General features: G+C 43.8%; 1 long non-coding RNA gene across 2 annotated transcripts in view; it reads right to left on the bottom strand.

The window, feature by feature from the left end:
- LOC103559742 (uncharacterized) overlaps positions 1–26,183 on the bottom strand; it is a 37,497-nt gene extending 11,314 nt beyond the window's left edge. For both annotated transcript variants that reach the window (XR_547048.2, XR_011540127.1), the window contains exons 1-4: positions 25,953–26,183; positions 25,660–25,772; positions 20,749–20,851; positions 20,301–20,336 (exon numbers count right to left, since the gene is read on the bottom strand). This is a non-coding gene — a long non-coding RNA (uncharacterized lncRNA). The remainder of the gene's footprint in view (positions 1–20,300; positions 20,337–20,748; positions 20,852–25,659; positions 25,773–25,952) is intronic.
- Between the last annotated feature and the right edge of the window lie 284 nt (positions 26,184–26,467).

Consider the following 26,467-nt stretch of genomic DNA (forward strand, 5'->3'; position numbering starts at 1 on the left):
ATCAAGTTTTACAAACCGTCCTATGTGATTAGAGAGAGAAATTGCATGTTACGTGGCAAAATGAGTTAGGCACAAACACGGACATGAGTCCAGTCTAGGTGCCTGTTCTCCGTGGTTCCAGCAGAGAGAAAGCGTCTGAGGTGCCTCCCCTTCTCCCATGGCTTCCCCCGGAAAGGAAAATCTGAGAAGAACCATGAGTGAGCCTGTGCTCCCTTCACTTGGTGCTGACGAATTGGAACCAAGACGCTGAATCTTAGCTTCAAAGCTCTGAATAAATTAGATCTGGCCTCTCTTTCCACCGAAGAATAATAATGAAATCACCAAAGTGTTAGAGATTGTAAACTTATTTGGTAGCTTTTCAGGCCCAAAAACTATAATTTTGAGTCAGGACAGAATGACTGTGCTTTCACATAATTAAGTGTGCTCACAATAACCACACCTTCTAGGCTTACAAACAAATGGTTGATTATTACCCTTATTATTATTATTATTATTTCTCCTAGAGCCCTGATGGCAGTTGGTAAACTCACATCCTTGCCTCTGCTTCCATAGAGACATTAAACAAAGTTTTCTTGACCCAAAGCCATGTGGTTACGACCCTGCAATTCAGTATCTTTCAAGGACAATGCCTTACTTCTTCATTATCAGGTCAAGCAAATCCAGCGCCTCCACTGCCCTTTATGGGAAGCTATTTTAAATTGTGCAAATTACACCTTGGCTGTCTGGATAACAATCTATCATGTGTAAACAGAACATCTGAATGTTGCATATATCACCTTACATTGCAATTTAAATGCATTATAGATTCCAATATTAGAGTCTGACAAACTCTATGAGTGTGTTAAGCAACATTATACGTTCATTAATTCTCTAGAATCTTAAGTCGATAACGGAAAACATGGGATAGATTTTACCCTTGACCTAATATAACAAATGGCAGACATGCCTTTATATTTATAAATATGTATAAATACAGCAACAGTCCATTCATCATCCAAAATTCCAAGCTCTTAAATTTTCTGAAAACTGTGGGTAACTTGGTGGTGAAACCTAAACCAAACTGAACTCATTGGGCAGCGCGACCTGGCCTGACCTGACAGAAGCTTATGTTCTTTAATTCATTCAGTGTAAATATTAATAAGCATTTATATAGAAATATCAATGTGTCTTGTTACAGGTTACTATGTTGGAGTGACCATGTCGTATAAAGAGCACATAGAGTAACAACTTTCTTAAATCTAAAAATTTCTGGATCCCAAAATATATCTGGCCCCAAAGTTTTGTTAAGGGATCTCAGAGATGCTGAACCCGTATATAGATAAGACTCTCAGTGCCCATGCTACAGTACAAAACGTATTATTTTCTTTGTTTCCTTTAAAACAACTTAAAGTTGAGTCTGCGTCCATCAGAGCGCTTAGTCTTGGTTGGCACACTCTCTCCCTCCACAGGCAGCTCCCAGCTGGAGAAGACATTCGTGGTGCCCACACGGCAGGAGAAGGTCTTCTTGTCCCCACCCCACCATGGTTGTCACTTAATTTCCCCCAGGGTCACCAACGCTTCCTTATTTGCCCAGGACTTTCCTGGTTTTAACACTGAAAGCCCCATGTCCCGGGGACTGTTCTGGGCAACCTGCACCAGGTGATCACTTCAGCCCTGACCCAAGCCTGCAGGGTCCCAAGAGGTTTGCTGATTCTCCTTCGTTTTTTTTTTGCTAGCGGCTTGCTTTCTTGAAGTCCACCATCCACCACGGAGGTCTGTTGATTCCTTGGGACACAGCCAAAGAATGGTTGCAAATCTCAAACGCTCATGGAACCCACAGATCTCTCCGCCTTCCACAATCTCACCCTGTCTTTGTCTTCAAGGACATTCACCTCCTCCCAGCCCTCACCGGGTCACTGCCCATTATCTTTTCGGTGAGCTTAGGTTTCTACAAGTGACGGGAAGAACGCTCAATTCAGCTGGCCTCTGCTTTCTTCCCAGTAAAAATATCTGAGGCACAGACGCTCCAAAAGCCTACCTACAACGAGAGAGGGAGAGCGAAGGGGAACAGGTGTCACTGAACGCACGAACGAACGGCGCTGCCGCCCATGTCTCTATCCTACGGAAGCTCCCTTCTTTACCAGCTGGACAGACCGTCAAGCCTTTAGAGGAAGTGCCTTTGTTCTCATGAATCCTTCGTTTGGCTGGAGAGGCACTGGCTGTGCTCACATCTTACACCTCTTTAGTTGTTTTAGACTTTACAATATTCTTACACACACATTATCTCACAGCAGGGCGGCTGTTATTATCCTTTGTATCTAGATGGAGAAATAAGGACTTGGAGGAGTTTAAATAACATCAATGCTGGCACCTCTCAGTACTTTTTGGCAACTCCATGCAAATAGGTTTGTGTGTGTGTGTGTGTGTGTGTGTGTGAGGAAGATTGGCCCTGAGCTAACATCTGTTGTCAATCTTCCTCTTTTTGCTTGAGGAAGATTATTGCTGAGCTAACATCTGTGCCCATCTTCCTCTATTTTCTGTGGGGTGCTGCCACAGTGTGGCTTGATGAGCGGTACTAGGTCCATGTCTGGGATCTGAACCTGCGAAGCCCAGGCTGCCAAAGTGGGGCATGTGAACTTAACCACTACGCCACTGGGCCAGCCTCACAAATAGTTTTCAAAAGTCTTAAAAGTCAAATATTGCCATCCAAATTGCTGCTTTGGTTTCTGAAATTCAGAGGGTTTTTTTCTTTTTAAAAAAATATCTTTTAAAGGATTCTCAAAGAATTGATATCCCCAAACATACATGTTTGGCACTATATAGTAGATGCAAACACAAAAAATAAAAATAAATGCTCTTCTAATCTTGTCAGAGGACAATAAAACCTTAAATACAACCAGCCACAAACTTTTTCAGTGCATAGCTCGTAGGAATGTCACCCAGGCACAGTGACTCATATCTGAGAGGAGAACGGGTTCTCTGATCTGAAAGGTAATATATGGCCGTTGGATGCCAATCCAGCATCGTTTCCACTTTTTTCTTCTTTACAAAATCCCAAATTTGTTCAGGTACCTCCCCTCCTCCACGAACCTCAGGAGAAACTGAGTTCCAGGGAGGGATCAAATTGGTCTAAAGTCAAGAATTTAGATAAGAAATGGTGTGTGCTCCAATTCTGGTTAATAAGACATAAGGAAAGATTTGTTGGAAGCTTTTGAAGAAGATTTCTTACATACTGAAAAAAGACACAGGAAGCCAGTTTCTTTCTTCCACCTAATGGGACTAAAGAAGGAGGTTGCCCCAAATACTACGGGAAACCATCCTACAATGCTGCCTGAGATATTGATGGTAAAACAGAGAGACAGAAGTACCTGGGTCCTTCACAAAACCATTGAATCACTGGACCAGCTTATGCAATGCTGGAGCCTGTCCTACCTCTGGACTTTCTTTTATGTAAACTAACATTCGTCCTTACTATTCAAGCCAGTTGGAATTGGGTTTTCTCTTCCTTGCAGCCGAAAGCATCCTAACCGATAAAGAGATCTATTGATCTTCCAGTGTGTCTTCCTTTTAGTGAAGAAATGAAGGCTGAGAGAGGCCACAGAATATACCAAGGTCACACAACCAGAACTAAATGCCAATTTGTAAATCTGAGATTAGATGTAAAGGACATTTCAGAGATGGCTTTCAACACGGGTTGGGTAGCTGATTTATAACAGTCTGGCCCACATTTAGAACAGTAGACAGCTTCAAACAGAGGACCTCAGATAACTTCAAAAGGCCCACTGGAGTCCCAGAGTCTCCACACAAGAGCTCCTTGTCCTCCCACATTGTGTCTGCGGCACTGGACCTGTGATGTTGCAACCAACAAGACGTCCTATTTAAGCACCTTTCTTGTAAACCAAGGGCCAGGACTCACAAGCCAACTTCTTGCTTTCTCTCTTCAAGGCTCCACCTTGGCTTCAAGACGATCAGAATCAAGGTGCCCACAAAGCAGAAACCAGCAGTCCAAATTGGAGAGAGTTTGGACCCCAAATGGACCCCCAAATCTCCATGGGCTCAATGATTCCCTCGATGATCTCTGTCTCCAGACCATAAAGCTCTCAGAAAGCTCAAAACATGCTTCTCAGATCTGAAGCCGCCCCCACCTCCAGTGTTAGAACACTTCAGACCCTTTTGGCTTATGCTTTCTTCTCTCTTTCTCCTCCTGTCATCTGCCACACCTCCCACACCTCGCCCAGGGCCAGCCTTGTACGCGCTGCCACGATGACTCAGGAAAGGGAAGGAGAAGGATGAGCCATGAGGGATGCACTAACCCGCCCGAGTCTGGGTCCCAGGTAGGACTCTGTCCATCCTCTGTGGGTCCCAACTCTAACGTCTCCATGCCTCCCTCTGCGGTGGTTCTTGATGCCAGAGCTCTGTCCAAGAGAAATGGGAAAGCAGAGCCAAGAAGCCCTCAACCCCAACCACAATCACCTGTGTCACAACACCATTAATCTGAAGTCACCGTGTTGTGTTGGTGGCATGTGGTGGGTTTGCCAGCCGCCTTCAGGCCCGTGGGCCTCCTTCAGGGTCTCTGCTGCTCCTTATCTTTTGAATCATCTTTTTTATGTGTAATGCTGATAAATGGACTCTTTTAGTTCAAAATAACGTTGTATTATTTCACAGCCTGTTTCTTTTTTTAGTTCATGGCAATATGTCAAGAGAATAATATGCGGTGGCCGTGGGGAGGAGTGTGTTCCTTTTAAGGCAGTTACAGGAACTCCGTGGTGCAGGCCAGTGCCAAAGCAAGAAGGGAGAGGACTGTTCGCTGACGGTGCTCTGAGACCTTCCGCACAAGGCTGAAGAGGAGCCGTTCCCCGGTGAGGGACGGTGGCGGAATCAGAGAGGGTGCGCTGCCCGGCAGAGGACCTTAGGGCTCCTTTCGTTCGGCACATGCAAGATGATGCTAAGGCCTCTTCTTGCTTCCCTGTAGTATCTCTCCTGTGCTTGGGCCTTGAAAGTGAAAGTGATGGAGAAGAGAGAGGAGGCGGCTGCTGCCCCATAGCCAAGAAACAGCTCTTAGCGAAGCTGTGAAGGAGAAAGATAACCCTCTTACCGCAGGTGTGTTTGCAGGTGGCGCTGGAAACCCTGCTGGTGTGGCGAACACTGATGCTTGTAACCTCAGCTAAAAAACACATCGTATATGTTTGCTAATTACAGAGAAGTAGAAAAAAGAAAAAAATGGTTCATCATTCTATCACCATATAAACGTGCTAACATTTTTTTCTCGTATAAATGTTTCCTTATATAAAAATAATAAATGTACATGGTAGAACGAAAATCAAACAGGCAAAATATAAAACAGAAAGTAAAAGTCTGTTTACATATGCTTCCCCAGACTTCCATACATAGATGTCTGAGTGCCCGCTCTTTTGTTTATTTACATAATGTAGATGATGCTGCTCGAATTCTTTTCCTTGCATCTGTGTTTTTCACTTTTTGGAACTCTACTTCAATTTTTTTTTAAATTTCTATTATTTATTTATTTATTTATTTTTTTGAGGAAGTTTAGCCCTGAGCTAACTGCTGCCAATCCTCCTCTCTTCGCCAAGGAAGACTGGCCCTGAGCTAACATCCATGCCCATCTTCCTCTCCTTTACGTGTGGGATGCCTACCACAGCATGACTTGCCAGGCAATGCCATGTCCACACCCAGGATCCGAACCGGGGAACCCCGGGCTGCCGAAGTGGAACATGTGCACTTAACCACTGCACTACCAGACTGGCCCCTACTTCAATACTTTAATTGGACTCTAATGGCTGTATATTTTCTTAAACCAATCTCCTTTGCAGATGTATTGATGGATACTAATTTCAACTAATGATTAAGGATTTTAACACTTTGGAATTAAAACAAGGATCGAAAATGACATCGCCTCAGTTGTCATTCATTAATTTATTCATCTATTCAACAGCATTTACTGAGCACCTAATATAAAGCCCGAGGTTTTATTAGGTGCCAGGAATGCCAAGTAGGACAATGGTCCTTGTGCCACATGAGTCACAGCCTAAGTGGAGTGGGAGCTCAGGATCCAGAATCAGTGTCACAGCTGAGATTCAGGTGAGTGAAAGACGCAGCTGCTGCACAGATTAGACTCACTAAGTGTCTAATTAATGTAAACCGAACATGGAGAGGGTAGTGAGGAGAAATGCTCAGAAGGCAACAGGAAGCAGCTCAGTGTTGCTGCAAGAATCTTGGAGCCATCAGGGTGCCAGTTTCCTGAGGGGGCCTGGAAGGACCTGAGGCTCAAGACAGAGGCTGGGGTCAAAGTCACTTCATACAGGTCCTGGAGTTTGAACTTTATCCTAAAAGTCATGGGGAGCCAACTGCGGTTCTAAATATTGAAGGGAGAAGGGACTTGCTGAGGGGCGTGATAATGTTTAGATAATCTAAGAAAAAAAGAGCAAAGGCAAAAGATAAAAACAGGAAAAAAATCTTCTGGCTACAAATTAGTTCTCAACATAAAGGAAGGGAATCAGAGCAGACTTCAAATAAAACATGAGCATGGCACATGCTGAGGGCACGAACAAGACCCCATGTTGTAGAGGGCAGTTAAGAAAGGCACGGGAAATTTTCACAGATTATTCTCACAAGTCATTTTGATGAACTTTCATTCTTAATAAATGTACTTTTGTAACATCCATCAGGTAAGATTGACCTCGGCAAAGGAAAACTAGAATTCTGTCCACTGGTGAGCTGGAGCCAGTTAAATTGGTCAGGGTGGGAGTGCTTACACCATGGAAATTAGCATGCACTGCAAATCAGGTTTAAGTTTTGCTTTGTTTTCTCAAATGCCTGTTAAGCCCTTATGAGCACACCACCGGTCTCTTTCCAGTGAAGGAGCTGGGAGTCATTGAAAACATCCACAATTTAACTCCTTTCAGAGATAGCAAAATGTTCCCGTGCCCCTCTCCAACACCCCCAAGTCCTAAAATCCATTTCATTACCAAGATTATCAGCTTTTTGGGGCCAGCCCCTGGGCCGAGTGTTTAAGTTCACACACTCTGCTTCGATGGCCCAGGGTTTCACTGGTTCAGATCCCGGGCAGGGACCTAGCACTGCTCATCAGGTCATGCTGAGGTGGCGTCCCACATAGCACAACCAGAAGGACCTACAACTAGAATATACAACTATGTACCCGGGGGCTTTGGGGAGAAGAAGGGAAAAAGATTAGCAACAGATGTCAGCTCAGGGCCAATCTTTAAAAAAACAAAAGGATTATCAGCTTTTCAAAAACTGCGTGATCAAACACATCATTACAGTTGTAAAGGGATAAAAAAAGTAAAAAGTATGAGCATGAAGACAGGTCCTGTGACTCTCGTGCCCAGCCCTGGTGGAGACGGAAGGCTGATGACTGGTGGCGGTGACAGCTCTCCGTTTTAAGAGCCTGTCCATCACAGTGAGGGGACCTGGGCACAGGGGCTGCAGCCCAGCAGAGGCCTGAGGTAGCTCGATGATTCACAGGGAAGCAGACCAGCCTGTTTGGCCAGTTCTCGGAGTGTTTTCCAGACAGTCCTTAATAGCTTTGGAGCTGCTAAAGTCTCCTCCGAGCCCCAAAGTTTCATTTCTTCTAGGAAATTACAGAGAAGTATTTATTCCACTGCTGCCATTTTGGTATAACTTGATGTCTTCTCTCTCCATAAATGCTGCTCAAGAGCCAAAGTAACGGGACTGGATCTGTCCTCTTGGTTTTTTTTTAAGTGTCCGTGATCATGCTACAGAGACACCTGCAGCCCGTGAGTTCCGGAGCCAAAAGAAAACAACAGTCCTTTGACGAGCCTGTACCCGCAGCAGTGCAGGAGGCCCCTGCAGCGGCGGGGGCAGCCAGCCCACCGCCTCTCTTCGTTCTCCTGAGCGGGGTGGGAGTGTGGGGGTCAGAACTGAGGAACGGAGCTGACTAGCCCAGACTGGCCTGAGAGCCTGCAATTCCGGTTGAGATAATTGCTTTATTGGCTCATGTCTAAAAATACGAGGGGAAAAAGTGACTGTCGTACATCATCTCAGCAGGATTGAAAGTTTCACCTGATTGTGCAAGTGCATGAAACGCTAGACAGATCCTTGGACGTGAGTGGGAAAAGACAGGAGGGGTGGGAGGGCAGGGCTGCCCGGTCGCAGGTTCTAGGCTCAGACAGATTCCCACCCTCTCTCCAAAACAGAAGACCTGGCCCTGCTGTTGGGCACAGAAAAGTGAGTCAGGGCTGGCTCTAAGGGTGACATCCTGAAGATCCATCGGTACTGTTTCCTTATTCATATATCACTAAACATCAGTTACAATGGCTTTCCCATCCCCCTCCCCTCAGTGACCACCCAGCTTAACCCTTCTCAGAAAACCTCTTTGCTTTGGGAGGGTTTCCGTGAACACAGCCCAGACTTATGGGAACACCTTGCTGGCCTTTCCTTGTTGAGGGCATGTGAACGGGGATGTTAGCACCAGTCACCTTTCTTCTTCTCAAGTAACTTCACGGTTGCTAGGGCAACAACGCACCCTGAGTTGTCGGGAACCAAGGGGTCTCCGGGATGCGGGACTTTCATTGTTAAAATCAGGAAAGCTCCTGGCACGTTGGGCTGAGTTGGTCGCCCTAATTATAGCAGTGTCTGGTGAGGCGTCGAATGAGTAAGACAGCTGATGAAGACTGCTGAGGGTTGGAATCAGCGGCCTCACAGCGGCTCGGAGTTTTGCAGAGAGCTCTGTGTGTTACAGTGCACTTTCACACACACAATCACATTTTAATGTTAGAGCCAATGAAGGGGGGCTGAGGGGGTATTGTTACTGCTTCACGTTGATGAAAAATGGAGCCACAAAGATTAAGTGACTTGCCCAATGACACACATGGCTGGTTGGTAACAAAGACATGGGCGTCGCCTCTGCCTCCCTGTGGAGTGATTGAGTGGCTGACGCCCAGGGTTCTGTCTGCAGCACCTGGGTGCCTCTCTACTCATAGGCAGACTGGACCTACTGTTTCTCTCGTGACTTGGCTTTTTGTCATGATGCTTTGTGGAGGAATGACACTCCTGCCGTGAAGAAGAATTAAACGGTAATTCATGACCATTATCCCCCAACCACTACCCAACAGGAAGCCCAGACGCCAGGATGAGCAGTGACCTGCACCCAAAGGCTCGCTTGCCAAAGACCACGGTGAGCTGGCCTGTGAGGTCTCCCGGGGGAGGGAAGAGCTGAAGGCCGGGCCAGCCCCGCAGAGAGCGTGGCATGGAGGCTCCCAGGGAGAGACTGAGAGCTGTGCATCTTAAGCCAGCTGACGGCCCAGCAGTGGACAGCCCCGGGGCCTAGAAACGTGAGAGGCCCCCAAGGTTCTTGGAGGAGAAACATGATTCAGAATTTATCTTTTTCCCATAAAACACAGCAATGAGTTAAGGCTACATCTGAAATTTGACTCTAAGACCAGTGATAGTCTCTAAATTCTGGTCACAACACACATAACCTGCTATCATGTAGAAGGGAAACCCTTGGTAAAGTTAGGGAAGGAACAGCGAAACCAAAACGCACCAGTTCTGTATGTTTTTCAACGACAGTCACGAAAGTATAACTATCTACGGGGAAAATCATGAATCTGTGGTTTCTCCAGGCAGTTCCATGGCCATTTTAAGACTTCAAACTGCATCTGATTTATGATAAAGGTCTTTTAAAGAAGGAGAGCTTGTTTGATATTTAAGAATGATATAAGCACAATCTGCAGTATAAATTAAGGGCTCCCTTATGCTAGTAGGGAAAAAAGGGCTCTGAGATGCAGTGGAAGCAATGTGGTGTGTTTTTCGTACAGTGTAGAACAAAGAGGTTGGGCTTCATGATCAGACAGATCCAAGTTGAAACCGCAGTGGTGCTGGGTGTGTGAACTTGGATGTCAAGTCTCAATGTTTTCATGTGCAAAATGAGAATAATAATGCCTCCGCCTCACAGACTCCTTGCATTCTTCAGGTGGATAACGTGTGCAAAGTGCCCAGGGCAGAGACCGGCGGGCAGCGGGCCTCCATCCAATGTCCTTCCCTGCCTCCTTTCTCTCTTGCATGAGCTGCTGCCCCATGCGCTACCCTTGGGGTCCCTCTCTCCCCGAGTCGGGATGTAGAAACATCATCTCCTCAGCTCCCTCTGCCTCATTGTCCTTGAGAACAGTGCACAGAACATGGAACACAAGAAAGTTTCAAAGGGTTTAAAATCTTCGGAAGTTTTTCCAAGACTGGAGACCCTGACACATCTGGGGTGCCACGTGGTAAGCCCCTTCCACTGTCAGTGCCACGTCTCCTACACTAGGAGTAAGCCATCATATTTGTTTTACAAGTTGTAATACTCAAGTTCATTTGGAGCAATTGAAATGCTTACAGTATAGAAAAACATCTCCAGCCCACCTTAGAAAAAGCGGCACGGACATTTTCTTCCTTGATATAAAACTAATAGCATCGCTACGGGGTCCATGAAATAGGTTCAGATCTCCTGCCCTCACACTGGGCAGCATCCATTTCAATGTTACCGCTGAGGCCCTTCCTCACCCACAGAGAGGCGATAGACTTTAAATGGCGTGATGGCTATGAAAGCTCCTAGAAGGGTCCCTGGCTCACAGAAAACACAGTCTCCTTCCTTCCAACTTTTATTCTGGGTTCTAAAGTTATTGAGGTATTTTACATTGGTATCATGCTAAGTCTTCTTGCCAATATACACACAGGAATGAATTCTGGTGGACATATACGTGTTTAGAAAGGGGGCCTAAGGAAACAATTTTTATTCCAAGTTATCTTAAAGTCTCATGCATAGAGTGATACTGTTATTGTTTCAGTTGTTAGGAAACTGCATGAATATGGGTGAGATAAAAAAGTTGAATTATGTTGCTTCTAGTTGTATATCAACCTTCATCTAGTAGTGATTGACTGTTAATATTAATCTACTATTAATATTTCCTGTTATAACAGTTATGATTGTTTTCATGTATTAGAAATGGCCGTGTTGTTGTCCCCTGTAAAGTGTGTAAAATAGAAATTACGTGTAAATGAAGTTGCCCGTGGCTTTAGTCATGATGAAGGAAATCTCAGAATTCTTAGATATAAAAATGATCAGATTGGGGCTGGTCCCATGGCCGAGTGGTTAAGTTTGTGCACTCTGCTTTGGTGGCCCAGGGTTTTGCCAGTTCGGATCCTGGGCACAGACATGGCACCGCTCATCAGACCATGCTGAGGAGGCGTCCCACATGCCACAACTAGAAGAATCTGCAAGTAGAACATACACTTATGTACCGGGGGCTTGGGGAGAAGAAGAGGAAGAGGAGAAAAATAAGAAGATTGGCAACAGGTGTAGCTCAGGTGCCAATCTTTAAAAAGAAAAAGAAATGCTCAGATTTATTTGCTTATAGAAATGGCTGAAAATGTCAGAATTTTTAATATTTATCTGTATATTCTGTTTCTAACTGCACTAAGATAAACGGTATATAAATGTCCGTGTGTTTCTGTATTTTTCCATGTTGGGATACGCTCTGGTCTTTCTCTAACATGCCGTGGAAAAAAATGAAAGCTGAAGTTGAGTTGAACTGATTTGGATAAAAATATGGATTGCTTTCTATTTAAGTTTTCAAAATATTAATGATCGATTACCAAATAAATTTTGTTGTTGGTCAGTTCCTCTATGGTTAAAATGACGCATCTTGGGAATAAAATAAATATTGAACCAGGGGCATCTTCTAAATGTTAACCAAGAAAAAAATGACAATGAGGTTTATGGACTGTTAGGGACTGAGTGTTTGTATCCTCCCAAAATTTATATGTTGAAGCCCCAACCCCCAATGTGATGATATTTGGAGGTGGGGCTTTTGGGAGATAATTACGGTTAGATGAGGTCATGGAGGGGTTGGAGCCTGGTCCCATGGGATTAGTGCCCTCATAAGAAGAGAGACCAGAGAGTTTTCTGTCTCTCTCTGCCTGATGAAGACAAAGTAGCCACCTACAAGCCAGGCAAAGACCTCTCACAAGAACCCAAACCCTGCTGGCGCCTTGATCTCAGACTTCCAGCCTCCAGAACTGTGAGAATATAAATTTCTGTTGTTTAAGCCCCCTAATCTATGGTATTTTCAGGCCAAGCAGACTACTACCTCTGTCACAGGGAAGATGGACTTATGTGCTATTGCTAGGAAGGAATGATCATATATCATTGAACCTAAATGTAGTGGGGTGCCCCCCAGAACTTGAACTTGTGCTTTTATTTCTTGTTTGTTTGTTTGGTTTGGTTTTTTGCTCCTGAGTCATCCTTGAAAAAGCAAATCACTGTTGGCAGGAACACGGCTTCGTCCCCAAAACGAGGGTGGAGAATGCAGACCCTCTGGGAGTAATCAAGGCTTAATTTCAGGGACGGCAAGGAGCCCTTTAGTACGGTGAGTGTGTGGGGTCCCAAGAGGCAATAGAGTCTATGTGGCTGAGCAACTGAGAGTAGGAAGGCTCCTGTCCTCACGCTTGGTATTCGCATCCCTGAGAAGATGAAAGGGATGCTGGTTGGGGGTCCTCCAATGGTGGGCTATGGGGCCTCTTGGGACACATCACCCTGGGACCACTGGTGCCTTGGAGACTAGTTAAAAATTAAACTTGAACCTGGGAACTCAAGTGAGGGGACTCTTTGCCTAAGCTTGGTTCCCAGCAAGGGACATAGCCTCATTTCAAAGATCCGAAAAGGTAAAACCAGCTTCCTCAAAGGCATAACTCCCACTCCCATCCACACTCAGCGATCTGGGCCAGAAATCTTCCTCCTTGACCTCTAGATTTTATGGGACAACTCTTCTTTAGTGACATCATGCTTTGGCGAGAATTATGGCAGTAAATGGCTGAGCTCTGCTTGGACATGGAAGTCAGACTGACTCTCCCCCTTGGGCTGCGTATGCCATTGGAGTTCTTAGACAGGAAAAGGAAGGAGCGGCCTCAAGAGTCAGAGATTGACCTTCCTGCTTCCCTGGCGTTGTGGGTGCTGGAGCTTATTTTAAAATCTAATTTAGAACATAAAGTAAATGTATATATCCTTGCAGTGGGCAAGCTTGATGGACTGCCATCCATGCCTGTAATAATGTGTGCATGCTGGTTGTAACGAGATGCTTTGGGGAGACTTGCGGCCGAGAGGATGGTGGTTCAGAAAGGAATCGTGGTCTGTGTGTTACTTTTCAGAGGAATTGATGGAGAATTTCTTTCTCAAAGGGTTAACACGCTGTTGAATATAAAACTAAATGAGACTGAAAATTACAGACTCATTTCTGTTTGATCTTCTTGGCAATGTTCTCCTAATTCCTCTCTCAAGTCATTTTTGCAGGTAAAACAAAGGGGAGAAACATACACGATTTAACTCTGCAAAAGACAGAGTTGTAATTTTATTCTCCATTTGTGAACCTCTGTGAAGATGAACAAGCTGATGAGAGCAAATGAAGTCGGGTTGATGCCCCAGTGAATAGGCAGGTATAAAATCTGGTTATTAATGGACCATATTAACGTACCTAATTAAGTTTTTAAAAATGAAAATCAATTATGTTTTCCAGTTTTAAATTATTTGAGATTTTTTCTCACCTTTATGAACACAGTAACACTTCCAGGGTCTACAACATTTTCAGATGAAAAGGAGATTGGATTTTAATCACAACTTCTATTAAGCTCTTTATCTTGACATCTCTTCATTCCACATTTAAACCCCACCCCTACTCCCAACCATTTATAAAAAGGTTTTTCTGTTGAACTCATTCACATTCTGGTAATGTTCTTAAAGATCTGATTTAAAAAGTGTATATAGATTTGAATTATTATACTATAAAGCATCTCATAAGATGAAAAAATACACATTTCTTACGCCCTCAAAATTAACCTTCTTTTTCCAGGTTTTAAACTTAACCATGTGTTATGCAAAACAAAATGAAACAAAAATAATCCTAATTATACTGAAATTAATATTTAGGAAACAGAAAGGTGAGCACTTGGTTGAATTTTTGTTACTACTTTTGGTTTTCCACACTTTGAATAAAAGAAGGTAGGCAATAAAAATATTCCTATACTTGTACCCCGAATATTTGGTACAATCCATCCTGTTTCACAAATATGAAGGACGTGTATAATTTTTCTTGCCCTGACAAAATATTAAAAAATGTGTCAAATGCACCATGGACTTGACTATTCACAGACATTTAAGGTATCTGCAGATCAGCAAGTTAATAATCCTCAATCTGCCATTTCTATTCAAAAACAAACTCTAGCTCTTGTCTAGGATTTATTAAATTGGCCATTTTGTCATTTCTTGCGAGGTGGTTCACACTCACACATTGCGATCTCAGTTCGTATCTGTGGTTGGTAAGGAAAATGGCAACACTGAGCTTTGCTCCGAAAAGGTAGAAGAACTATTAAAACAAGGAATAAGCAAAGGAATCCAAAAAAATGAAACTTTCTGTTCTTTCTGAAATCCATATGGTTTCTAACATGATTCAGCCTTGCTTTTGTGTCTGGTAAAGTACTTTGTAGTTACAGATTTGGGCTCAATAACTGTATTTTAGTTCAGAAAGGCCAATTGTATGCAGTTAATTGTTGGACTGTTTACATTAGTCTCATTTCAAACTGGAAAAGGGCCCTGGAAAATGTTTGCAGGATCCAACACAGACAAATTTTTAATGTGGAACATTTAAAATAGAACACTGTTTTCCAATATATTGGTTGTTCTAAAGTATTTTCTATGCTGAAATTTACTCTGTACATCACCATTAATGATAAGGTATGTTAATCCTCCAAGAGGAGGATTCCAGATACTGGAAATTTCTGGTGGCCTTTGACGTACCAATATGTATATTCGATAATCAGCTTGGCAGTTTATTCCACATACTACATTTTTCATGCAGTTTTCATAGAACTGATCACTGATCAACCATGTTGTTACTGACTTCCTTGTCTGTCTCTCCCACTGGGTTGTGAGCTCCTTGAGACCAGGAACTGTGACTTTTACCTTATATTCTTCTGCTTAAGACAATCCCATCTTTGTAGGCAGCATTTGTTTTTCTTTAAGCGTTCATTGGATCCTTGCTAGGGATGAGGCACAGTGCCAAGGCTTTTATTTGAGTTGCTTCGTATCTTCAGAACAACCTAATAGCAGAGGCATATCATTGTCCTCATTTTTCAGGTGACGCAATGAAAGCGTAGAGAAGACAGACGGTGACGGTGTAATGGCAGAGCCAGGTTTCAAACCCGGGCAGCCTGATTTCAGAGGCTCTGCTCTTACTTTTGTGAATATGGCTTTACAGGAATGACGAGCGGTGAAGGCGGGTGGGAGAGAACAGTGGTGAAGATGGCCCTAAAAGACAGTTATGTGGCTAATAGAATACAGTTTCCCAAATCTTTAAGCTGGATCTTTAATAGCTGTTGCTTGCTCAGCCGCACTCTCCATTCCCTCCACCATTCTATCAAATTGCCTGTGACTTACTGGAAGTGTCTCTGTATCTGCATTGTGTACACCGCTATACTTTCTAGAGGCCGTTAAAGAAGATCGGAAGTGTCCCAATCAGAAATTCATACTCCAAGGGTGCTTAGTTAAAACGGAAGGGATCTTAATGAAGAATCTACGCTCCAGTGGCAAATACTTCAAATATGCCCCAGGAGGGTTGATTATATAGCTTAAAGGATATTAGAAATTATTTTTTATTGGCAAAGTAAGTTGTGCTTATGATAAAAGGTTACGTGGAAAGATTTGTGTAGAAACCGGCCCCCCCCCCCCCCCCCCCCCCGTTGCTTGCCTGGGCTCTGGGAATCGGAGCGGCCCTGTAGCCGAGCTCCCCTGATGGAGCGCTCCAGGGACGGAACTCCGGCCGGCCCTATGCTCCCACTCAGGGGAGGGTTCTGTTAGCGGATCCACCCGGCTGCCAGGAGAATACCTGTTCCATCGGTCTAGGGCTGCTTTCATGCAAGAACGCCCAGAAAAGCCATGACTGCACCAAGCTTACCCAAACCAGTCGTGGGACTATTTTATACACACCTCAGAATCTGGTGGGAAACGCTGGTGGGAAAGTCGTGAGGGAGGCGACATGCAGTTCCCCCCCTCTCATCGAGGCTACCGACAGTGGTAAATTGTAAACGGCCAAGATGGCTTAACATACCTCACAAAACCTTCCTTTCTCCTTCCACCATATCAGATAATAAACCTTGTTATTATCTCTATCACTTATGACGGTTTTCGGTTAATGATAATTAGCTATTTAAAAAATTATCCATTACATGATGCCATTTATCTCTTGCTGAAACTCTGTTACTTTGCACAGTGTATGCAAAGACCTTGTCCTCGGGTAGGGAAATGTGCGTGCATGTTACCTGCAAGTATGAACAGGTGATATCACACTTGCCTAGAAGGGCCTAGAGAAAGAGTCAGGAAGTCCTAGTGTCTGGCTAAGTGACTCTACAGCAAACCAGGGCTAGACAATTGCAAATCAAGCGTTGTATGACAGACTTTCCAGGGATGCCAGTAGCCTCTCCTGGTTCCCTCCTTTGCAAAAATAAAAATTTGATAGTGGAGAACAAATGGGGAAACATACAGCTAGGCTTTTGACCCCAGTCAGAGAAATCCATACGGTCTTTGGGGTAATCCAGAGGATGTTAGCAGAAGCAATGCAATAGGACTTCTAAACGCACTTTTGCAAATGATTACCATTGAATCTATACTAACTGAGGGAAAAGAAATCCAACGCTCTAAGCATTTACATAATAAAGAAGATGAAGCAGAATTCTCTGTTTTTCTGCCATTACTTTGTATCTGCCACTTGGCACAGATATTTCTGCAAGGTTATTTATAGTTGTGTGTTTGTTTTAATTTAGGTACTTACTCCAGGGATGTGGGTTTTAATCGAAAACTTAGACCTGCTGTGGCTAGTTGGGAAACAAAATTACAGATTTTCAGTGCAATAATTTCAAATCAAAAAATTCACAGTGGTCCAATTATTGAATATTCGTTTGAAAAAATTCTTTAGAATTTGATCTTTTCTTTTAATATGGAAAAGTTATAAGGGATTTATCAGGCTAAATTTCTTCAGTTTTCACACCTGAGAACTCAGGGCTAGAAAAGACTCTGAGACTCTCTTCTGTTTCTCCTTTCTTTCTAAGTTAAAGTGTAGAATATTTGAAAGAGGTTGTCCTTGGCACTGTCCTTAAATATCTATAAAGTGGGAGGTCCAACATCATCCTTTCATACCTATAGAGAAGTCACATTACAGTTCTCTTTATAAGCTTCATTTTATTCCATTCAGTGTAAAATTTTAAGCTCTGTCTCTGTAAAGCTGACCTTACTCTGGCTTAAATTAGGTTGCATCAGGAGGAGTTTTCAAAGTATCTGGAGAATTGCGGTACTTAGTATCTACCAAGTAAACCTAAGCATTGTATGATTGTGATAACCAATTCATCCAACATACATTTATCAAATGCCCGCAGTACAGACACTCCGCCACACGAGGGTAAATGAAATGCGTCCCTGCCTCTGAAGACAGCACCCCTGTTGGTCACCAGGAAAAAGGCTAAAGCTTGAAGCGAGTGAATCCCACCACAAGAAGTGGAATGACTACATTTTAGCTGAGGAAATGTCAAACACGAGATTTCTACATACCAACGTAATTATGTTGCTCTATGATTGTTTTTTTCTCTTTCTGCTTTGCTAAGAGGACAAAAAATACCAAAGGTGTAAAGATCAGTAATTGAAAGCAGAGAATTTAGAGCAAAGAGTCTTTCCTTGGGTTTCTCATATGCTCCCTCAGGTTAGAACACTCTTCTAGGGGAAACAAAGTTATAGAAATGAAACAGTGTCAACGTGCCTTCAAAAAGGTCCCACAGTTGATGTTTGTGTTTGATTTGCAAGGAAACAGAATTCTTACTCTGTGTTCCAATCATGGTGTAATTATTACATGAGAAAAGGTAACTCGTTACATCTGAGCTTTCCGATATTATAGACACTAGCCACATGTGGCCATTTAATTTTAAATAAAACTAAAAATTCAGTTTCTCCATCACGCTACCCACATTTCAAGTACTCCATAGCCACATGGGGCTTGTGGTTACCATATTGGAGAGCACAAATCACAGGACATTCCATTATCACAAAGAGAGCGCTGTTAGACAACCCTGCTTTGCATTAGTCACTTCCCAGATTTCTTGATTTGAAGAACAAGGTGGCTCTGACCTCCTCATTGCTCATCTGTGTTTACAATCTTGAAACTGAGTAACTGGGACTAACATTTTCTTTTATTGTGGATTCCAGATATTATCTGTGGAAATATAAGCAAGCAAAACTTCTCTGGAAGCGCTAACATTGCTGTTGTTCCCCCCATACCATGGCCATTGAGAAGACAATTTTATGTCACAATGGCCCTGATAATCACCTTTGTCTCAAAGTCCCCAGCCTGCAGAAACCCTAGATCTTTAGCCCACTCTCTCTGTTAAGATGGCTCACAGGTCCAGTCAGATGGTCCCTAAAAGTACTGCTCTGAGTGCTGCTCTCAGGATTGCTTGCACCTGCGTCTGCAGCTCCAGCTATTGGATGAACCACTGACGATTCCTCTTTGACGTCAGAGAGATGAAATTCAATTATTAGAACCACTGTAAGAATGAATATTACAGATGTCCATAAACATGGGTGGCTGAAATATGTCCTGAAGACGATTCGTGGCATCTTTTGTTCTCATTAAAATTCACCCCTTTGGGGCCGGCCCGGTGGTGCAGCAGTTAAATGCGCACATTCTGCTTCAGCGACCTGGGGTTCACCGGTTCAGATCCCGGGTGCAGACGTGGCACCACTTGGCAAGCCATGCTGTGGTAGGCGTTCCACGTATAAAGTAGAGGATGATGGGCACGGATGTTAGCTCAGGGCCAGTCTTCCTCAGCAAAAAGAAGAGGATTGGCAGCAGATGTTAGCTCAGGGCTAATCTTCCTCAAAAAAAAAATTCACCCCTTTGTTTCAATTCCCTAGTAACCCTGTCCAGCTTCCTAACAATACTATTCCTTGATCCATTTGGGCAATCAAACATATCAACCTTTCCTCAGCAAGACCTGTAAATATTCACACCAAGTATGATAGATAAAGATTACACATAACCTCATGTCCATTCAGATCAGGATTTTCCATCAAATGTGTCCAAATCAATCAGGTTTTATTACCAAATAGCTTTCCAAAAAACCTTGTTTTCAGAGCTGCTTGGATTTGGAATTGCAGAGAAGGGATTGCAGATGAGTATCTCCTTCTTATTTCTGCTTAAATGTCTCACCATCTAAGAAGGCTGCTCTGGCCATTCACACAGGACTACCTTTGAAAAGCTCCCTGGGGAACTTGCTCTTTTTTCACAGGTTGTCACAGTGCAAGCTCTTGGAAGGCAGAAAATCCATCTCTTCTGTTTCCTGCTCTATCCCTGTATCAAGTTCAGTGCTGGCAGATAATAGGGACACAATAAATAGTTGGTGAAGAGATGAGGGAGTGAGTGGGTGACGGATGGTTCCTGTCGAGCCTCCCAGAAGTGGCCCCTTTCCTCCAGTGTCTTTCTACTCTAAGTTATTGTGGCAAGGACTGCTATGTGCTTATTGATCCCTGTTTATTCCAGCTCATAGACACACAGTCAGCCTACATCTCCAGCCTCTCTTGTAGGTAGGTTTGGCCATGTGACTGACATCTTGCCAAAGAAATGCAGGCAGAAGACATGTATATCCCTGCCGTTCCTGCCCCATAGAATTCCTATGTGACCCTCCACATGCTCCCTTCCCTCTTCCACTGGCCAAACGCCGAGCCTCCAGTAAAGAACATTGAGGCTCTGGAGGGTAGCAGAGCCACGAGATGGGAAAAAGCCCCTGTGGGGCCATGTGTTAGTTTGCTAGGGTTGCTGTCACAAAGTACCACAAACTAGGCAGCTCAACCACAGAGATTTCTCGTCTCACAGTTCCAGAGGCCAGAAGCCTATGCTCAAGGGTTAATATTGCCTGTGAAAGAAGGATGTATAACTCTTGGCTTGTAGCTGGTCATTTTCGCTTTCTCAGGGCATTCTCCCAATTTTATAAAGACATCAGTCCTATTGCATTAGAGGCCCACCCTACTCATCTTAAGTAATTACATTTGTAACAGCCCTATTTCTAAATAAGTTCACTTTCTGAGTACTGGGGCTTAGGGCTTCAACATATGAATGTTTTCAACTCATAACAGGCCACATGGAAGGCCACCTGGCCAAGAGGAGCACCTGCATTAGACTTTGTGTAAGACTCTTTTGTGTTAAGCCATGAGATTTTTAGAGTTTGCTGTCACAGCAGCTAGTTTCTCTTACCTTGAGAAGACACCATCCCATCACGCTAATCTTGGCCTTGAGAGTAACAAAGATAATAGTCAATCTATATACTATGTTTTTGGAAATGTAAAAAAAAAAGTTTCAAATTGTCCCGCAGCCTCAAGACTTGAAATTTTTCCTGGACGTCCAGCATTGGATTACTCCATCGGACAGGTCATTGTCTGCAGAAGGTCACTCTCAGTCACGTGTCAAGAGAATGGGCCTTGACGTCAAAGGACCCAGGCTTAGGGCCCGGCTCTGCCCCTAAAGAGCAGCATGACCCTAAGGTAAACCAGGCTTTTCTCTAAGTCATGGTTATTCACTCGCAGAAAGAAAACAGCACTTCCCTCTTAGCATTGTTGAGAGGATTAATCAAATTAAATTAATCTTCATGGTTTGCACACAGTCTGGCACGGAGTTAAGCGAAGCGAAGAGGCAGATTTCTCACCTGGGAACTCACCCTTCTGCATCGGCATTTAATGTCGGAGGGACAGACATTCCGCAGCTGCACCAGCAAGACAAACCTGGGAGCAGGCATTTGAAGGAAGGGCCTGTAGAAGGGCGAGGATTTATAAGGATTCTAACTCACTAGGAAGAACTTTGTATCACTCAGACCTATCCAAAGCTAGGCTACATTTTAAGGTAGTGAGTTTTCTGTCCCTGACTGCGTTCAAGTACAGATGACAAGACCACTTGGTGGAGGTAGAGTGGGGGCATTTAATCACAGGATGAGTAGTTGGGACAGATTTATAACATGCATACTCCATGATTATAAAAATAGCAGGGCCTGTTAGTATAGGATTAGAGACAAACAGGTACATGCTTATGGAGTACAGAGAGCCAAGACGTTTGTATGAAAATACACCCAGAGGAGAAACTCCTCTGGTGGGCCCTGCAGCATGGTTGGTGGAGTGATGGGAGAGAGTAGACAAGAGCCACAGCAGGGGAAGAAGAGGGCAGTTTGGAACTGGGGAGTGTCCTTCCCCAACGACACGATTTTTCATAGACCTGGCCCCACACTCCATCTGCAAAGGGCAGAAGTCTTCTCGAAAGCTATTTCCTCCGTCGTTGTCCTACTCGCAAGCCTGATGTTCTCCAGTAATCACCCCATCAAAACCAAGCCGACAGCCCAGGATTCAAGGGGCTGTCCTACCTGTGCGTCAACCCAGGCCACGCTCAGCCCCAGGCTACCACCCGCTGGGACCCGGCAGAAACACACCGTGTGTCCCATGCTGGGTGTCGGACTCCCTCTCAGGCAGCGTGTTCCTGAGCAACTGGAGAGCAGGCTGTTGACTGCAGACTTTCCCTCGCAGAGTTGGGGTTGCCAACTCTAATCCTTGCTGAAGGCTGAAAAGGGGGATCCCTTTGAAACCCTTGTGGTCAGTTAAACCCTTACTGCCTCGCATTCTTCCTCCGTAGTAACTAGCTGAGGTATGACCCCCTCTGGCTTCTGTGCTCATCCCTGTGGCACCCTGTGCTTCCCTGCCCCTGTACAGCCTCCCGTTGCTCCTTTCTCCCATATCAGTTTTCCTCTGTACCATACGGAACCTTTATCCCACAGCAAATACACTTCCTACCTCCAGGTCCACAGCCTGATGGGAACCTGGCTCTCTCCCTGGACCCAGCGCATCTCTAGCAGTTGTTGGTTCTCACACACAACACATGCCCCAGCGGAGCAGGGGCAGGGCGCCAGGCGGTCCCTGCGCCACTTCCAGCTCATCACTCCTCTACCACAGGGTGAGACCTTGCCCCTGGGAAGCCTTCTGCCATCTGGATCCGCTTTCAATTACATCCTCAATTGCTCCACAAATGGTAGAAAGGACTAATTTTAGCATTTCTGTCATTTACCAAGTCATAAATTTTGCAGCGTGAATTAATCCCACTTAATCTAGGTTGAAATCCTTGCCCTGCCCCTTGCTAGCTATTTGACCTTTGGAAAGTTACTTAACCTTTCAGAGCTTCAATATCTTTATCTAGTAAACGTGGATAAAAGTGCCAACCAAGGGAGATTGCTATGAATTGAACGACACAATGTATGTGAAATCATCTTAATAGGCAACAGATGTGAACAGAATTTGAATAGAAACATCTTCAATAGCGTGAATATAATTCACCCTGAGGGAATCAGGAGTTAGTTAGAGCTATTTTCTTAATATTAAAGACTATTTGGTAAACCTATTCTGTAGGATATGGAAATGGTAGATACATGTCATCATATATTTGTTAAAACCATAGAATGTACAACACAAAGAATGAAAACTGCAGTGAACCACGGACGTCAGTTAATAGTTACATATGAATATTGGCTCATCAATTATAACAAACATACCACATTAATGCAAGATGTTAATAATCGGGGAAACTGGAGGGAGGGAGAGGAGTATATGGGGACTCTGTACTTTCCACTTAATTTGTCCGTAAACCAAAAACTGCTCAAAAAGTAATCTATTAATCACAAAAACACTACTTCTATGAAGCACATGTGTCCATGAGTTGATGAGTGTTGAAGCTGGTGATGGGTCCATGGGGTTCATCATACATCTTCTCTCTAAATTTTCCATAATAATAAAGTTTTAGGAAACATGTTTGTTTAAATTGAGTCTCTTAGTTAACCAACCAAGGGAGGTGTTTGGAGACACCATCTCCAGACATCAGGGATTCACTCTAATTCATCTAGTCAAGAATGATGGTCTATTAATCATCAAACTCAGTGTTCAGCAGAGAGGGGGGTTCAAGAACAGTTTAAGACATGATGAGTCCCCTTTTAGGAGCTTAAATCTTAGAAGCAAGAGGACCACTTACGGAAAGAGTGAGTAACACCAGAAACAACATAGTGGAGACTAAATCCACGGCGCAGAATGTAAGTCCTATGAGAAGGTTGGAGAAAACGGAATAAGAGTTCTATCAATAAATCTGAAAGTTTCCAAGTCAGGAGCTCTGCTAGATAAAATAAATGGATGTTCGACTGACTTTGAGGAACAGGTTGTCACATTCTGCTCAACCTGGATTTTTTTTTAATCCCAAAGTAAAGGACAGATGACGCTGAAACCACATAGTAAGATCTCATCCTTGAATTGGAGTGAGGAAAAAAATGAAAAAATATAAAAGCATGCTTTAAGGGCTGAATCGTGCCCAGAGCTGGGCTGGATGCTGTCTTCTGAGCGGAGCCCAGTGCCAAGCGTCGAGTGGTGGACGAAACGATCACTCAGGTGGTGGCCGGCCCTAGACTGCTAGTGTGGGCTCTCTGAGGAACTCAGATAAGGAGAACAGTTTTGTTTTAGATCAGTTTAAAATAAAAATGTGTCAACGTGCATACATGTTTTATAGATTTATTTTGGCCTTTGTAAAAATCATTGAGACCCTATGGAGTACTCATAGTAAATTTTCCCTTATTGGAGAATTAAATGATGGTTCTGCATACGATGATTCCAATGTTGACTTTTGCAGAGTTTATACATTAAGTGATTTATCAAAAAGAAAAGAAATAAAAGATTGTATATTTATATTTTCATAGCGAAGCCCTGAAATTACAACTCCTTGGGAAGCAGGAACATTTGGGACTCTCTGTGCAGAATTCTTTGTTATTCTAAAATTAGATCTCAAAATCCAATTTTCTGAAATACAAAGTCAGGGGGTTTGTAAATTTCAACTGTTTGTGGCTGTGCAGCACGCAGGTATCTCCTGATGACATTTCATTCAGATCTTGGAAGAGGAGAGTGGGGATTTGATCTAATTAATCTCTTTCTCTTTTTTAACTTGTGGAGTCTTTTGAACAGCAAAGTTTTGAGGATGCAGAAGAAGAATATCTCTACTGTGAAAATGCTTTCTCTGACTTCTCAGGGGAGCTTTTAAATCATTCTCTGGGTTTTAACTGCTGCCAATACTAGAAATTTTCCTGGTTTTAAGACACAAATCCAAGAAGCCACAGCTTTTGTCCAGAGAGGAGAGTGAACAATATTGTGCTGAGCACACTTTAGACGTGGAGTCATTGGTGGAACGCAGCGTGGTCAGGTTGAGGGTTCATCTGTATCGGCTTATTTAACCCTGCAACCACTTTGCCAAGGAGCTACCTCTATCTTTAGGGGAAAAACCTGAGGGTCAGTTTGGGACGTGCCTGAAGACACTCAACTAGTACGTGGCTAAGGATGAATCTAGATTTGTCTCAGCCCCAAAGCCTTGGCTTCCCGTCATGACGCTTTCATAGTTTCAGTCTGTTCATTCTGCGTCAACAACTCAAGCACAGGAAAAAAGGAGAGGTTCTTATCTCCTTCGCTGAAGCTGTTCAAATTATCATTGAAAATATCATCCGTATGGAAAGCAAAGAGCCTATCTTGGAATAATTTGAGGAACACTTCTGCGTTTTTTAAAAGGACCACGTATCCAAGGAAGGAATGGCATATTAATCATTAGGACCACAATCTGAATAGTCAGTTAGTTACACACCTTTTCCTTTCTCAGCAGGGACTAGGGCATTCCAAGGTACTAGAAAAGGAAAGAGATGCTCTGCGGGTTCACAAGTTGCGATTGTAAGGCAGCTAAGAAGTTAATAACAGAGAGAGGTTAGCAACTTCCAGCTGACAGTAAAACAGAAATTTTACATTCACTGAAAAAGGCCTTCATGCTTTTAGAAAAAGCCCATAGCTTTTGCTTAGCCTTCCCCTGAAATAACAGTGTAGTGAAATTTCGTCCTGGAGTCCCAGGGGTTGACCACTGGGTGCACGCTCACGCAGGTCAGCTCAGAAGGAAGAGGCTGCATATGCAGCCTGGGGTCTGGGTCCCTCCTACATCACCGTGACCCTGAACTGAACGGGAAGATGTTAGACCCTCGACGCAGATGGTATTAGTAGTAGCTACAAACATATTTGATTTTAAAAAAAGGTAAAAGCCAATTCTTCCTTAAATACAGATGATTTTATAGACACCAAACCAATGTTAGCTTAGGCGTCATGGGCATCTGGACAAGTACTGAATTTTAAACCAGAAACCTGTTTTCCAGTCCTGTGTTTGCCACCACCGGCTTGTGTGACTCTGAGCTGGGCATCAGTTTCCTTACCTGTATTAAACAGACAATAGTAATAACTTATCTCACCTAAGCCCAGAGCTCTCAGATGGATTAGTTAGTCCAGTTTATTTGGGGTGACGATTCATCCCGGGTCCCCGGGAGAAGAGGCATAGGAAGGGGGAGGCAGACTGTCCACCCTCAGAAGAAACCCTCCGCTTATGTCAAGAAATTTCACTCGAGGCCAGCTCCTCTCCCTAAATATCTCCTTATCTCATACACACCACTGCGGTTTCTTATTCAGCTTTATCAGATTTCTACAGAACTGCTACAAATTACAAGACGGAAAAGAAAGCTTACCTTCTTGGTATTAAGATCTCTGAAGTGTGTGTGCCACTTATCTATAAACAATAGCAAAATGACAGCATCTCCCCATGAGCTAGAGGGAACATCAGATAAATGCAAATGAACACCTGTGGATAGAAATTGAAACCATTCATTTCAGTCGGCTGAGTAAATTGATGACTCTGAATATCTTGATTCCTCACCAAGTCAAAAATTGACAAAAACAGAGGAGATAACCAAAGGGAAAGGTTGCAAGAAGATTGGCTCATCTTTCCTTTCCAGACACTTTTCTGGCACAAAGCTCTCACCGTCTGACGAAGTTTAGACATAATACGGAGGCTGGCTCCTCCAGTCTGGAACATTTCGTGTCTAAAGCTCAGATCTTCTCCTCTAAGTTTTCCCTGTGGCCAACGGAGAGCTAAGTTTTTCTGAATATTCCCATAATGGTTTCCCAAGGCCAGCTGCTCTCCGCAGAAGGTCAAGTGGCCACCGTGACATGAAGTTCCCCCTTGAATGTAGACCTGGAGATTCTAAAAGGCAGTTTAGAATGTAAGTGCGTGACTGAGCAGCTGCAATCCCAGTCTCAGCTGGGGCAGAAGGATCCGCATCCAAACTCACTTCCCAGGAGGCTGGCTCATTCCAGCAGGCTCATTATGGGTTGACTCTCTTAGAAGAAATCTAGAAAGGTAAGTGATTTCCTGGCCGAGAAAGAAATTTAATTCAACAGGAAAATGGTGCTCCCGCCTTCCCAGCCCGCCCTTGAGTATTACACTTGTGATAACATTCTGTCTTTTTACGGCTCAGGGAGGCTCTGAAATGCAGT

Source organism: Equus przewalskii, chromosome 5, assembly GCF_037783145.1.
Source record: "Equus przewalskii isolate Varuska chromosome 5, EquPr2, whole genome shotgun sequence".
NCBI lineage: Eukaryota > Metazoa > Chordata > Mammalia > Perissodactyla > Equidae > Equus > Equus przewalskii.